This window comes from Helianthus annuus, chromosome 14 (genome assembly GCF_002127325.2).
Source record: "Helianthus annuus cultivar XRQ/B chromosome 14, HanXRQr2.0-SUNRISE, whole genome shotgun sequence".
Lineage (NCBI taxonomy): Eukaryota > Viridiplantae > Streptophyta > Magnoliopsida > Asterales > Asteraceae > Helianthus > Helianthus annuus.
Window position 1 is genome coordinate 140,106,479 of NC_035446.2, and position 13,036 is coordinate 140,119,514.

Here is a 13,036-nt window from a genome sequence, read left to right on the forward strand (position 1 = left end):
CATAAATCACCATCCCTAGATCTTCATTTAAATCTAACCCAGATCTTCATCATCTTTAACCATCATCATCCCCACATAAACTTCAAACACAAATCAAAACCCGACAACACACAACTGATCCAGCAATAACCAACTAACAACAACCCAAAACCCAACATAAATCACTAGATTACACACCTCTGAAACCCTAATTACAAACCTAACACAAACAAAACCTTCCATCAAATGTAAGGGCTGTTGAATATTCGGGAGAAATCGAAGATCATGGGCTGCCCCAATCCCTCATTTCTCTATTTGAGGTCTGCTTGTGATCAACACCCACCAACAGCAACGACCACTACCCAGTCGCCATCACCTCCGTCATCACTGCTACACCGACAACCATCCTCCACCTTCGATTTCACCTACCACCGTCGCACAACATCATCATCAACCACCACTATTCATCACCTCCCTCCGATTCACCACCACCGTTCACCTGAAACCCCCATCAACAACATCTACTACTGGTTTCTCCTCCAGTTGCGGATTCAATGTTTCAGATCTCGGAGATAGGTTTTGTACGGAAGATTGATTCGGCATCTTTTGCCCGTAATGTGGACGGAGATGACGGTTGTGGTGGCAATCTCATGGTGGTGGTGGTTGCCGGTTGTGGACGGAGATGACGATTGTGGTGGCATCTTTTGCCCGTAATGTGGACGGAGATGACGATTCGGCATCTGATTCACGGAGATACTCAACAAACGTGATTCGTAACCGATTTATGTAGTTTGTTCTCATGAAGAATCAGAAATCTTTTCCTATGGATTTTGTTTGTCTGTGATGGGTGGGTCAAAGATTGGTTCAAGAAAGAGATGCAGATGATGATGATTTGTTCAAGATTTGGGTTTTATTTATAAATTCATAAAAGGGGAGGGGAAATTACAATTTTACCCATCATGTGCAACCCATGTGACCAAGAAGTTAACCAGAGTCAGGGTTTGGTTAGAATTAGGGGCCAAAATGGTTAGATATAGGGACCATGAGGGCAGATACGTTAAAAAATCTTATTTTGGGCTAATATAGTAAAACTGACATAACCACAGGGGCCAAAAACGTAATTGACTCAAATATATAAGAAAAAAGACAACCAAAGAAACAAAAACTATCTAGTATATAGAGAAAGTATAATGTACTTCAAGGCTTAACCTACATTAACATACATGACAAAAAATATAACGTGCGTTATTATCATAGAACGTGCGTGATTATAGTCCCATGCGTGATTATGTGGTCCCATGCGTGATTATGTGGTCCCATGTGTGATTATGTGGTCCCATGCGTGATTATACACCTGATCCAACGGTTACCATTGTCTCCTACGTGATGTATGATAAGGCTTTTTGTATGTTAACCTTACTCCTAGTATATAATGTAGTGTAAAAAGATACGATTCATCTCACAATAGTCTACTGTAACATATTAGAATACAATAAAACCTCTATAAATTAATAATGTTGGTGCAGATATATCTCATTAATTTAGCGAGATACTATTATATCGATAAGTTAGTAATTTATTAATTTAAAAAGGTTTTACGTATAATCTTTAAATTTTCAAGTCCAGTGTACATTCACATATTGATTGAATTTTCAATTATGGCTCCTAAACGAAAAGGTGTTCAAAAATTAAGCATGACTAATCAACAATGAGAAGACAATGTCCCAACTCCTAATATTATGGGGTGTGGTTCCCTCTTCCCTAAGTCTACATAGATGTCACATCACCCTCACTTCCAACTTACCAACTTCCCCCAATGGTGGGGTGTGGTTCTGATACGTGGTCGAAAACCGGTGATCGTTTGTGCTTAAGTTGATGTTTTTACATAGATTTTAATCTTGAATAGCCTACTTTTAATGAGATTTGTGTTTTACAGGTCTAAAAGAGTTTAAGGAGCTAATCGGGAGCTAAACGGAGCACCAGGACGCGAATCGGATCAACCGGGGATGTGAAATGAACAAAACTGGGTTAATCACGAATATTGGATGTGTTTTGAGGAATGTTAATGGATTTAAAATGAATATATTGGAAGATGGCATGATAGAGGGCTGAATTACAAGTACGTGGGCGAAAACGGTGAGTAAAACGGAGCTATAACGAAGAAGTTATGAAGAAAACAAGAAATCAGGAAATCTGCATTTACAGGGGGCGTCGGGGACGCCCTAAATGGCCGTCGGCGACGCCCTCCCGATTACCGTGTCGCGAAATTTGTGTTTTAATGTTTAGGGACGGGTTGCAAGGTTTCGTTTGACCAATTTTCGGGGGTTACGAGTTGGGGAAGCTGAAAACACCATCTTGGAACCATTCTTGATCATCTTTTTCATCCCTAACCCATCTCTAACACCACACCACACTACTCTCCCTCACCTCTAACCCTAACCATTCACCTATCCATCATCTCGAACATCCGAATCACCTTCACCATCATCATCAAACCCTCTACCATCATCCCCAATCGATTCTCCACCAAACCCTAACACCTACCCTCCATCATTCCTCCAAGACTCAAGGTCATGGCGCCATGTTCGTGCTCGTCATCCGGTGATCGCGTCCATTCAACCATGAGCGGCTAGTCTCGTCGGTTTCACCCCGGTGTAGATTGTTGTAAGAATTCTAGGGTTTATGCATTTGTATTTTGATTTGATTTTGTGACAATTCGTTTAGTATTTGAACCCTTTGATAATTGTCGTGCATTTGAATTGAATTTGTGAATTGTCGAATGATTATAAAATTTGACTTTGCGAAATGAATTTGTGCACTTATACCTTATCTTAGGTTAGGATTTACATGTCCGAGGTAACGAAGTGCATTACGGTCCGTTGTCTATGACGTTGATAGCAATTGGCACCTAAGCTTCGTGATAGTAATCCGTTAATCACTATATGCAATTGAATCAAGTTAAAACATGTAGGAACCCTAAGTCTTGCAATAATCGAACCGGGTGTGGAACTTGTCTCTAATTCTTTGTTTTAATCAATTATGTAACACCCCTAAAATATAAATCTTTATATTAAAATTTAAAAGTAAAAAGTAAAAATAAACAAGAGTCAACCAACTAGGAATTTTAACCTAGTTAATTACAAGCCTTGAAATAACTCATAATAGGGTTAAAACACTCAAACTTAAGGATAAATCAAAGTTGAGGGTTTAAACTTGTTAAAACTGAAACTTAAGTTACTAATAGTAACCAAAACAAAACCAAGCACCCCAAAATTTGGTGTCTGGTCGATCAAGAGAGAAGGGCGACCAGGGGATTCGCTTCAAACCCTAGTTCGTCACAAAAGCTCAAATTGGAAGCCTAAATCAAGTTCAAATCGAATTCTAAACACAAATTAGTGATCACCTCGTCATAGGGATCAAAAGGTATGTATAATTTTAATGTTTTGATTCACCATGAATTCTAGGTTAATGGTGAAAAACTGAAATTGAGCCTAGATATGTTATGCATGAATGAATCTTGAAGTAATATAATGTTTAGGGTTAAACCCTAGATAATTATTTGTGAAAATCATTGCATGATACTTGAAGAAATTACAATCACCATTGTAGGTGATTTATGATATTGTAAAGACTAGACAAACACTAGCATTATGAATTTTTAATCTAGTGAAAAGCTGAATTGTATGATGAAATTCAGTAATTTGAATGTTTAAGTGTGTACAATTTGCTTAATTGAAGTGAATTTGGATGTAAATAACAAGCCATGAACTTAGTAATGACTATGTAAAAATCTGACCCGCTAGGTGTTTGTTGAAATGCCTAAGTGGGGATTTGAATGTTAAACTTTGGATGAAAACGCAGATTTGATGAATGTTTATAATAATGCGTTAATACTCATGTAAAGAGTTCTAAACCAATTGTAAACTGAATTTTCTAGGCAAAGAGTCCGGATCATCAAGCGGACAAGCAGAAGGGAATTCACGGGGGAAAGGCGTGCTCTAAAGGTAATTACCGTTTCGTTACATTAAGACTATTTATTTGTTTTATGTCTTAGTTTAAAGCATGGTAAACAAGATAGACCAATAAGTCACGAAAGTGTCTTTGCGACTCAAACAAGTAAAAACGGGTCAAAACATGTGTTAGAAAAGGATTCTTGAAATACCTTGATTGGCGCCTAAATTCCGGCATCCAAACGGGTCAAAACAAGTTTGAGAGTAAACATGACGAATGGTTATAAACCAAGCGTAAGCCGGGTAGCGGACACGCTAAGCTAGTTGAGGAACTTAACTCTTAATACAAGAGTTAAGGTTCTGATTTGGTAAACATGTCAAGTAGTGTAGTTTGACAAACACGAAGCCTTGGATTTAAACATGTAGATTATTGCGTAAGCGACCCCTCATGGGGAAAGAGAAACATGATAGCAGGTAATAATCAGGACATGAGTATCCTAACATTGGTTAGGTGATAATCATGTTCAAGATTAAATTACTGCAAAATGGGAATAGAATGACAACAACAACAACAACAAAGCAAGAAAACATGTACAGTGACCACCGTAAGTTACGGTGATACCGTAACTTACGGTAGCAAACAAGTTGCTACGGTAGGATCCTCCTGCCTTACAGCAGGTCACGAACTTCCAGGAGCCACTGTAACTTACGGTGACTACCGTAAGTTACGGTAGCACCCAGTTCCAAAAACTGAATTTCAATATTCATGGTTACGTTAATTGGTCTTCAAACACCATTTTGATTATATTATTATCCAAAGACCTTAATACTAACATTGGTCTAAAATGTTCAGTTTTTCAGGTTTTCAAGTAGAAGGATGATGATCAAGCATAAGTATCCGAACCGAACACTCAAACAAACGCTTCCGCACTTGATCTTGTGTTTTTAAAACTATGTAAACAATTGTAGATTCTGTCTTGAATATGGTCTCGTAGGATATTATCTTGAATATTATGTATAGTTATGGTTTTCAAGTCTTGAAAGTTTTTGTAAACTCCAAATTTGGCTTGAAATGCAAAGTCTAATGTTATTATATCTAGTATTAAAAACTGGGTCTTACAAGTTGGTAATCAGAGCTCAGGGTTGCCAATAAAGTGTTCGGTTCAAGCTTGATCAAGCATCCGGTAAGAGTTAATAGTTTAAATAGATTTAGAAAATATAGAAATAAATCATGAATAAATTATGCATGTAAAGAGTGTGTAAGCTCATTCAAATACAAGAAATGCATGAAACAAGAATGATTGAATCAAGTTGGAAACTTGATTGAATCAAAACAAGTAAAGCATGTGTTATAAATTGAATGTTTAACTATCTACGTAAACATTTCAGTATTAAAGATGGCGGACGGAGATAACGATGATGCGGTGCCAAGAGTCACCGAACAAATGAGGGTAGTGATTGCCGAAGAGGTTGGAAAGGCGATTGAAAACAGTTTGTCGGACTTCATTGATAAAATTCAAAACACAGTTTTATCAATAGTAGACGAGAGAATCAAGAAGCTAGAAGATAATTCAAACCTAGCAAAGGAAAAACCTGGAGGACGAAAGCCTTGTTCATACAAGGAATTCATGGCATGTAAACCACCCATATATAATGGAGAGGTTGATCCAATTGTGTGCCAACGATGGCTAAGTGACATCGAAGGGGTATTCGAGAGAACTCATTGTGACGAAAATGACTACGTAGCCTATGGTACGGGTCAATTAAGAGGTCAAGCGAAAGACTGTGGGATAACAAAAAGAAAGAGATTGGAAGTGAAGCGGCTAAGGCCATGACATGGGAGGAGTTTAAGACGCCGTTTCTTAAACACCATAGTCCCAAAGCGGTCATAAATAGAATCAAGGAAGAGTTCATGCAACTCAGACACAAGGGTGAATCCATAGACAAGATCACGGGGATGTTTATGGACAAGATGAAGTTCTGTGATGATTTGGTCACGAATGAAGAACAAAAGGTCTACTATTACCATAACATGCTGAGTGCAGAGTATAGAGAGTTCATAACCCCTTCAAAGTACGAGACCCTTACCGAGATCATCAATGCTGCTCGGGAAAGGGAGATCGAATTGAAAAAGAGCATAGAACGGGGTGAACGAAGGGCACAAGATATAAACCCAAGCCCTAACAAGAAAGCACGAATGAATGAAATAGCGAAGAAGTCGGATACAAAAGGTAGTACACCAAGTTGCAAAATTTGTGGGAAGAATCATAAGGGCGAATGTCGCTTCAAAGATAAGCCTTGTCCCATATGCCGAAAAACGGGACACATGGTTATATCATGTCCGGAGAAAGTGACTGTTTGTTACAACTGTTATCGAACGGGTCACAAAAGATCCGAATGCCCGGAATTGGTTGGAAAGAAAAATGGGCAAGACTAGAAAGGTGAAGCCCCGAAAACAAAAGCAAGATCTTTCCAATTGACCGCTGCTGAAGCAAAGGTCGAACCTGACGTGGTCTCAGGTATATTTACTATAAACTCGATTCCCGCACGTGTGTTATTTGATACGGGTGCGAATAAATCCTTTATTTCATATGGATTTATTCGACATCCTTCATTTGTTCTAACAAAGTTACCTATGCCTTTAGAAGTAGAGATAGGTAATAACAAGAGCTTTATTGTTTGTGATGTATGTGAAAACTGTAAAATGAGCATCGATAACGAAGAATACACAATAGACTTGATTCCGATGTCGATGGGGGAATTCCAACTGATCGTGGGGATGGATTGGCTATCTCAATACCATGCGAAGGTAGTTTGTTTCCGAAAGGAAATTAAACTAACATCTCCTAGCGGAAAGCAAGTTACGATATACGGTGAAAAAGGAGGTAACCCGGTGCTGTGCTCAATACTAGAAGCCCATAAATAAAGTTACCTATGCCTTTAGAAGTAGAGATAGGTAATAACAAGAGCTTTATTGTTTGTGATGTATGTGAAAACTGTAAAATGAGCATCGATAACGAAGAATACACAATAGACTTGATTCCGATGTCGATGGGAGAATTCCAAGTGATCGTGGGGATGGATTGGCTATCTCGATACCATGCGAAGGTAGTTTGTTTCCGAAAGGAAATTAAACTAACGTCTCCTAGCGCAAAGCAAGTTACGATATACGGCAAAAAAGGAGGTAACCCGGTGCTGTGCTCAATACTAGAAGCCCATAAATTTATGAAACATGGATGCAAGGCCTTTATGGTATACGCAAGCGAAACGGAAAAAGAACCCCTCAAAATAGGAGATGTATCGGTGGTACGTGATTATGAAGATGTGTTCCCGGAAGAACTACCGGGGATACCACCAGAACGGGAGGTAGAGCTCGGAATCGAGTTGATTCCGGGCGCAAAACCCGTGGCCAAGGCGCCATATCGACTTGCACCGTCGGAGTTACAAGAATTGATGTCTCAAATCCAGGAATTTCTCGACAAGGGGTTTATCCGACCGAGTGTGTCTCCATGGGGCGCACCAATCTTATTCGTGAAAAAGAAGGATCGCAGTATGCGCATGTGTATCGATTACCGAGAGTTAAACAAACTCACAGTGAAGAATCGATACCCACTCCCAAGAATTGATGATTTGTTCGACCAGCTACAGGGAGCAAGTTGTTTTTCCAAGATAGATCTTAGGTTGGGTTATTGTAACAATTGTGCTTGTAATCATTGTAAACAGTTCAATTATCAATAAAATAATGTAATTTGATCCCAATGTTTGTTTCATTGTGTTTTACATTTTTCATGTTTTGACTTTTATTCAATTCCAAACTCTACATCGCTTTCTGGAGAGTTATACGCTAACTAGTGCGTAAACGTACTCAGTTTAATGCGACAAATACTCCGGAATATCAACATATACTCAACGTACCTTAAATAACCTTTACATAACTTAGAAATAAGTTTTGAAGGCTTTGGTATAGCAAAAACAAGTTAATTCGCTTACAGGGACTAAACTTGACAAACTGCGAAAGTATGCCAATTTGAACTGTAACGAACATTCCGGAACATGTCCATAAGTTAAACATACCATAAATATCCTTTACATAGCTTAGAAATAGGCTTTGAGAGGTTTGGTATGCTAAAACAAACTTTTGGATCATTCAGGGACTAAAAGTGTCAAAAAGTGCCTAAGTTTGCACTTTCGCGCATAACTTACGTTCTGAATACATCCGGACATCCAAAAATTTATGTAAGCATCCTTATATTATGCCTTAGTGTTTGGCATGAGAAAAATCCATTCGTCGCGTCATTTGGATCGTCTTTCACGCTTATGCGCATTCCGTCGTAATTAAGCGAACATCGCGATCGTACGGCCAAACGAACCGACATCCGACATATTTTTGGGCATGTTTCATGTCCACAATGTTTAGGCATCATTTTAGGGCCTTAAAGATGGCTTTACAGGTCTTAGAAGGGCTGGAAATAGCTTAAACACGCAACAGGGACCAAAAGTGTAAATTCTGCAAGTGGTGCAGATCAGAGAGGGCCAGGCGGCCCGCGTGAGTTTTGCCCAAATATGAGGCGGGCCGCGTGGGGATGTCTGACAGAAAGATTTTGCATTTAATGCAGAATCTGGCCTTTCGTTCGATCAAAGGGCGATGCCTTTTCACCCAAATGAAGGGCCAAGGGTCAAGTTCACTGAACTTATCCACTGGACACATGTACGCACGAGATCAAGGCACGATATTCGATAAAACGATCCTAACGGTTCCACTTTTCCTATAAATACCCCCCCCCCTTTAGTGTAAAAATCACAAAATCAGATCCTAAAGCTCTAAGTTGAAACCATTGTTTCATACCTGAGCTGTTTGATCTTGATTTGCACTCGGGGACCCTCCGTAAGTCTTCTTTCGCTCTTTTATTCGCTTTTCGAGTCCGAAAGTCAACGTTTTGTTGACTTTCTGCATTGACCAGCTTATGGTCGATGCGAAGTTCATGGAACTTCATAACGTGAGCGTGATCACGATGGTTATGGTCCATAGTGACCATACCTACTGATCACCACGTTATCTAGGCTCAGTGACGAGTCGTAGTTTCGGCCAAAATGTGCATTCTTGCATATTTTGTAACCAAACTACTCGTGAGCATCAAAGCCGTTTGTTTTGATGTCAAACCTGTTTTCAAACTTAGTTAAGCATGTTCTAACATGCTTAGCTCGCCACTTTTAGTTTAGTGCTTATATAGGGTCGTAAGGTAAGCGATCTAAACCATCGCTTATGCTTTCGAACCCGACCCATTTTGTCGGTCATTAGGACCTGACCAAACACATTAGGTGACCATAGCTATAACCTTCCGAGGTTATACCTTGTGGTCACGATGTTAGGCGTTCCAGACGCGTTCTACGCGAACGACGCGTAAGGTGGCATAAGCTACCTAAACGGGTCGTGATGGACCGTAAGCACTTAGGTTAAGTTTCATTTTAGTATGTAGGCTTTGTTAAACCATATTACACAAGTCTCCATACTCGTTTGGTTTACGAACCCGCGTACTGTCCGATCCTTCCGATTTGGTCCGGTATATTAACATAAGCTACCTATTAGGTGCCGTTGATATTCCGTGATCTTTAGCATTATCTGGTTATTATACAAGGAACTCAAAGCAATCTCAGGTGAGTACATAGAACCCCATCTTTTACTGTTTTTCCAAACTGTTTTGGGGTGAAACACATGTGCCTATCTGTTACATTCATGCTTTCCATGTTTCCACATCATATGCCTGCTATGTTGTTAGTACATTATAGTATACGATTTCATTACATTTTATGTTATGTATGCCCATTGTGTGCGTACTTAGTACATTGATTTACATTACATTTTCGGTTGCATATGTTTACTCAGCATATGGACACATTGATTTACATGAACATTTCTGTTGCATATGTTTACTCAGCATATGGACACATTGATTTACATAAACATTTCTGTTGCATATGTTTACTCAGCATATGGACACATTGATTTACATGAACATTTCTGTTGCATATGTTTACTCAGCATATGGACACATTGATTTACATGAACATTTCTGCTGCATATGTTTACTCAGCATATGGGCACATGCCTTCATTTTGTTATGACATTTGGTTTGTTTAACATGGGACAATACATTCATTAACATTAGCTACGCCGTTCGTTAGTAGGTAGTGGTACCATAGGAATTGACAACTCCCATTCCTGAAGTCCTGGGTTTGATAGGACTGGAAGGAATGACCGAATTCGATATACATAACTTAGATAAACCTTTAATTTGTTTAAGGGTTTATCGCCGCAGTCTCAAGGCTTGGATGTATGCATAGTTTACAATACCACATAAATGTTAATATCAATAGAGCATGCATTTCCCGCAGAACATAACGTTGATTTAAACCACGTTTTACTTCAACGACTTGTTTTGTGCATATGGTTTAAGTTGATACATTTCGCTTACCATACATGATACATTTTGGGATTTCACATTACATGATTTACATTGAACATAAACACGTCGACATTGACATACACATTGGTGGTTTACATTTGAACATAAACATTTGACATGGTTTACAATAACACTTGACATTTGGTTTACACATGAACAATTTACATGGTGGATTGGTTTGGGTAAATGATCTAAGTAACGTGGCGTATGTAATATGATACAAACATGGTGGATACGCCGCTGGTACTTCCTATATATAAATGTTTGTATAATATTAAATATCGTGGCGTTATCTAAGTCATTTCAGTTTAGACACATTACATTTTACATAAATAACATATCCTTCACAAGACAATATTTTCACAAACTACTTATCTTATTCAACTCATTTTACTTGGTTATTCATTTAACCTTGCACTTATTTATACATACCCTTTGATGTTATCGTTTTTCAAATGGTTTACAAAGCAAGACAAATTACAAGGTTCATGACTGACTGTTATTAAACATTCTTTAAAACTCAAGTCATGAATCCCATTTTCACAAAACCTATGCATCTCACAGGCATTTTTATGCTGACGTGCCTACTTTCACATGTGTTTTCAGGAGCTATTCCATAGGACGATGATCATGATTCTAGGGCGGACCTGTGCCTTAGAGCCTAAAACTGAAGTTTGAACTAGCTTAATTATGTTTTGATTTCCGTACTCCCTTTCTAAGACAATGTAACACCTTCGTTTATAAATAAAATACAACTTGTATGCCATGGTTATGAAACAAATTAATTCTGTTCACAACACTCCCCGGCGTTTCCGCCGCGGTTGCATGTTATACGCGGCCGGGGTGTGACAGAAGAGTTGGTATCAGAGCCAATGGTTATAGGGAACTAGGTTATTAGTAATGCTTTGACCTAGACTATAACTTTAGGACCCTAACACAAGTTATCTTGTGTTTAGAGTTTAAAACATGCACATCACCTATCCTTAGGTGATAACCACAACGGGAACTTCGGTTCCGAATCCGCTTCGAAAATTAATCATCTGTTCTAGGATGATTGATTACTAGGTTTTGAACCCTCTATTATAAGGTTTTGAACCCTCTGTTATATGGTTTTGAACCTCTATGGATTTCAAAAATCCCGTCAAAGTTTTGGGTTAATAGTGTGAACACGTGCGAACTGGAAGAGTGAATGCCTGTACCCTGGGTTTTCTGTCTAAGGCTAGAGTGTTCGTACAAATCCACATAATCGGACCAGTCACTCTTACCTGGGAACTCTTGGGGTGAGCGTTCACTTATAGGCGAGCATGTCTTCGCGATACACTAATTCCGACCCATTTACCTTGACTAGACATTTCACGTCGCTTATTTGCTTTGCGATGCATAACCGCCATCTTTGCTTTTGATTGCTTTTGCTTCATCTCATTCTCTTCATCCAATCATCTCACTCGTTTCATTTCATGTTTTTCTCTTCTAGAATGCCTCCTCGACGCGACAACCAGATAGCTACTGCCGAGCTGGCGGAGATTATTGCGCAGCAGATGGCTGCTCAATTTCCGAATCTCTTTGCTCAATGGAACCAGGCCAACAACAACAATGGTACATGCAAATACAAGGATTTTAGCTCAGCTAAGCCACTCAAGTTTAGTGGTTCTGAGGGAGCAACTGGGCTTCTTCAGTGGTTCGAGAGCATCGAGAACACTTTTCGCCATGTGCAGTGTCCGGATAATCGCAAGGTCGAGTTTTCTTCGAGCGTGTTTCAGAAGAGGGCTCTTACATGGTGGAATGGGGTTATGAGAGATCAAGGTGCAGAAGTTGCTCTAGCTCAGACATGGGCTCAACTGAGAGCTCTTATGATGAGGGAGTTTTGTCCTCGTCATGAACAACGAGCGTTGGAGAAGGAATTTGATGTTTTGAGGCAAGATAGTGGTGAGCACAGGGCTTATACAGATAGGTTTGAGGAGTTGAGTCTTCTTTGCCCAACTATGGTTACCCCACTCGATAAGGCCATCAAAAGGTACATCGACGGTCTACCTGACTCAGGACAAGACATTCTTACTGGTAGCAACCCTACCACACTCCGTCAGGCAATCGAGTTATCGGCGACGTTGACTGAGTCGCAGATCCGAAAGAATAAACTACACAGGAAGGGCGACAAGGGCAAGAAACAGTCGGCTGACAAGGAGGATAGTAAGAAAGGTCAGAACAAGAAGGGAAAGGACTCTGGTTCCTCAAGGGGGTCAAGGAAGCGTAAGGCTTCCCAAAATTTTGCTGTCACTGCCCAAGCTAACCAGGCAGCTCCCAACCAAGCCGCACAGCCTCCAGCCAAGAAACCCTATTCAGGAAATGCACCTTTGTGCAATCGATGCAACAGTCACCACCAACCACAATATCAGTGACGTTTCTGTACTAACTGTGGGAAGTCGGGTCATCTTGCCGATGTTTGTCGGTTTGCTCAGAATCACGCAGTCCAGAACCCTGCTCAACAGGTTGCTCAACAACAGGGTCAGGCTGCACGACCAAACTACCCACCAGGTGCATGTTATAACTGTGGGGATCTGACCCACTACAGAAATCGGTGTCCGAGACTAGCCAACCAGAACCAGAATGCAAACCAGAATCCGGCACCGGCTCGAGGTCGAGTCT

The 13,036-nt window shown here is 39.9% G+C and overlaps 1 long non-coding RNA gene across 1 annotated transcript; it reads left to right on the forward strand.

Annotated features, from left to right (window-relative positions):
* The first annotated feature begins 3,303 nt into the window (after nucleotides 1–3,303).
* LOC118486686 lies at nucleotides 3,304–4,919 on the forward strand. Its single transcript, XR_004879504.1, has 3 exons — nucleotides 3,304–3,402; nucleotides 3,917–3,983; nucleotides 4,783–4,919. It is a non-coding gene; the product is annotated as an uncharacterized LOC118486686 (long non-coding RNA).
* The last annotated feature ends 8,117 nt before the right edge of the window (nucleotides 4,920–13,036 follow it).